Raw genomic sequence first — 4036 nt, forward strand, 5'->3', positions numbered from 1 at the left:
CTCCAGTGGTATCACGATAACCACTTTGGATATCGTGATATCCACCTTTTAAGGGGCACCTCATTTCAAGATTGATTTCGATGTCGCGATATCCTACCCTAGGTATTGGAACGACGGAAATGTGCAAGTGTACACAATCGCAACAAGTAATAAAGTGACAAGTAAATGTCAAGTTATCATACCCACAAGGACTGTGAAAAGAATTATTTATGAATGCAATTTAAAACACTTTGGTGAAGAAAAATATTTTGATTTGAGGAGGTGATTAAAAACTAGGATTTTTAACTAAGTAAAATAAATAAAGATAAAATAAAAGTTTCAATGCACGATTTCAAAAGATGATTTTAATCAAGATAACATAATTGTGTTAGATTAATTAAATTTCTTGACCTAGAATTATTAAACTCATGTTTATTTTGTTACGAACAAATTCACAACAACTCGAGAATTTGCTAACTTATGACATACTTACCTACAAAATCCATTTATCTCTTGATCTGTATCTCTATGTCAATTCCACAGATTAAATGAAATTTAATAAGCAAATGTGTTAACGCACATACATACTTATAAAATTGAAATAATCTCTTGTACAAATCTCTATGCCAATTCAAACAAATAATTCAATCTCCTAAGCACATAAAAGATTACATGAGGTAACAATGTATTTCTACCTTGAAACAGTTTAATCACAATAATCTTGTAAGTTATGCAAGGCTAATGTATCGTTAGATACCGTTGCTAATTTAATCCTCAACTACCTTAAATGATTAAACATGTCTTGATTAAATCTTGTGTCAATTAATTACAATTTTAATCCATTTAAATAATTAATTTATTAGTTACCTTACAATTGTAATGCAAGAATAACTTAGTCATGGTTTTACTTAATCAAACATCTTACCAAGGCCTATAACAACATAAGCATAATTTTAATAAATTAAGTAGACGAAATGCAATCAACCTAACACTATCTAAATTTAAGCCATATTAATTAAATTAAATATTTCCACATCATAAATACATGTTCATCATAACAACAAAATTAAAAGGATAGAGAACAAGAATCAAATCCGGTGTTCTCTCCGTGGCTTGACTAGTTTGCTGCACTCCTCCTTCTCTGCTTGCTCTTTTCGAACTGAGGCTTCTACGAACATTTGAATGTTGCTCCAAATGATGGATGAATGACTATTTTTAAAGAGGTGAAATCGGCAACGGAATGAAGAATAATGGAAGGGAAATAAAGAGAGAAAAATAAGAGAGAAGTGAATAGATGAAAAGGGTTGAGATGTGTTTGAAGTGATCAGACAACGGGGGTATTTATAGGTTGAGATGACTGTTAAAATTAGCAAAACTCAGTAGCCATAGAGTCCCCCCATGGCCGGTCACACATGTGGCAAGTTTGAAGAATTCAAACTTGCTATATTAAGGTAGGGGCAAATCTAGAATGGCACAAATAGTGGAGGGGTTTGAATGCAATTTGAAGAAGTCTTCAAGGGCCATTTTGCAAGCCAAATAATCAGCAAGCAAGCTGATTGGGTCAGCATGTGGGACGGCTTTGGGCTACCCAGTGCTCAGTTGGTTTGGTTTTCTTGGTTCAGCTCAACTAGACCTTTTTTCATAATTAATTAATAATAATTTATTTAACCCAAACTAAATTGGACTAAAATTTAAATTAATTATATTATGAATTAATACACATAATTTGGACTGTCTTATGCTGAAAAATTATTTCTCCTTGATGCTTCAAAATTGCTACTTGATTTTGTGCTTCTAGTAGTGTCTCGCCCTTTGTGTAAACCTGTCGAGAATAATAAAAATTAATTAAAATTCAACATGTGAATAATTTAAGTACAAAATAATTATTTTTTAATAATTATATATTTTTCGACAAGAATTTTACCGAAACTGCATGAATTTGAGTTATAAGGGCATAAAAAAGTGTATATATTTTCGTGTTTCCACACCCCTAAACTTAATTCAATGCTCGTCCTGAGTAATGCACAAATTTGAAAAGAATTTCTTAGAAACACCTTTGAAAAATTCTTTCAGAACAACATTCTTCCAAAATTATGATTTTAGTATACTTATGCTCAAAAATGAGAAAATTGATATTTATACTACTTATGTATACATATCATTCAAATTAATCTCAATCATTCTTATGATAGCAAAAATAGACTAAATGCTTCCTAATAAAGACATGTTAAATCCCTACCAATTTGATTTTATTCCCTTATTCAAGATTAAGCTGCAATCATTAAGTTTAACTTATGCCTTCATATGTTGAACATAGTAATTTCTCTCCACTAATTTAGGTAGCATAGAAACTTGAATCAATAGGTCTTTAACAAGGTTGTAACGTGGTTAGGTTAGGGGTATGTAAAAGATAGATAAATTTAGGCTAAGAACCCTAGACTCAGCTTGAATCGGACCTTCGAAATAATTACCTTCAATATACCAACTTATTTTGCTTTCACATGCTCTTTTGTACATCTATTTCTTTCGAGTACATATGCTCTTTTTGTTTTCACGAGCATTTTTCTTATGTACTACAAAATTTTTGAGCATTTGATATTTCTTTTCAACTCCCCCCAAACTTATTTTCAAAGAACATTCTAAATAGTACTGAGTCTAGTGTTTGGGACAATTTAAAGATAATTAAGAGAAAAGTGATGGCTAAATATTGCAAGGGTTCAAAAATTAGGCCATATAATCTCAAAGTTGGGTTTCAAAGGATAAAATTTCATCAAGGTTGGCTTGAAAGGCTCAAATGGTCTGAGCAAAAGTTGCCTAAATCATTTTCAATATTCCATACTTCCTAGGATTTTGCCTCAAGAAACTACTAAGTCAATTCTAGAAACTTAAACCTTCATGCATGCCTAACATTCCTAAGGAACTAAAAATTTTATACTATAATTTGCATGCTTTATTAAAAATACATTTATGTCATAATTCAACTAACATAAAAATTATTGAAATAGTCGAACTTTATTTATATTGAAGTTTAGCATACTTAACAAAATTTAAAAATTTTAAAATATAACCTAATCATAATTAAAAGAAAATTTTATTACGAGTGGAAATAATTTCAATTCTTTGTCCCCCTACTTAAGATGAACAATGTCCTCATTGTTAAAAGTGAATAGATACTATACACTAGGTAGGATTCTAGAAAAGAGGAGGTGAGTCAATTTGACTGCTTAAGTACCAAGCTTTTTGTAGATTCAATCCTAGACATGTATATACCTATTGCCACACTTTGTACTTTGCAACTTGTTCTTTTTTATTTATGATTTCCACCTCTTGCTTTATTGTGCGAAAATAAAAATTTCTAATAAATCCTAATCCTAAAATATTAAATAACCTAAGAATGAAATTAAAATAAAGTCAAGATCCTCCATTTTTATTTATTTGCAGATCCTTTCGAATTCGACTCATCTTTTACTCCATCATCTTTGTTTTTGCATGAATCACTTTGCCCCTTATTTGATAGTGAACTCCATGGTTCAAATATGAAATCTAGAAACTTAGGCAGAAAAATAAACGGGTTATTGAATATTTTCGTAAGAGCATTTCTCATTGAGTCATCCTATGTTTTTGAATATCTTCAGTAAGCTTGTTACCGCCACTACATATGCTGCATTATGTATATTTTTGAAGATCTGGGCGAGGCGATTGAGTTCTGAACATTTAATTTGCGACATCAGGTTCGGTTTTTGGTTCCATTGGTTCTGCCTTATTAGAGATTTCAGCTGATTGTATGGTTCGATCTCTGTGGGATCTTCTTCTTCTTTAGGATCCTTGCTTTCTTCAACTCGTTGTTGTAGAACAGAGTCTCTAGCTATAACCTGTCTTTTTTACGTTTGCAAGAATTTTAGCTTTTAAGCACAAAATTGTTATCATAAAAGGAAAGTAAGCTGGGCCAGAACATCTAGCAGTACAATTCCGCATTTCTCTCAGGATAATTTTTCCCATATCAATGGTCTTTCCAGTTAAAATCGAGTTTAATAAGACCATTCGCTCTAATGAAATT

The sequence above is a fragment of the Gossypium raimondii genome, chromosome 7, assembly GCF_025698545.1.
Source record: "Gossypium raimondii isolate GPD5lz chromosome 7, ASM2569854v1, whole genome shotgun sequence".
Taxonomy (NCBI): Eukaryota; Viridiplantae; Streptophyta; class Magnoliopsida; order Malvales; family Malvaceae; genus Gossypium; species Gossypium raimondii.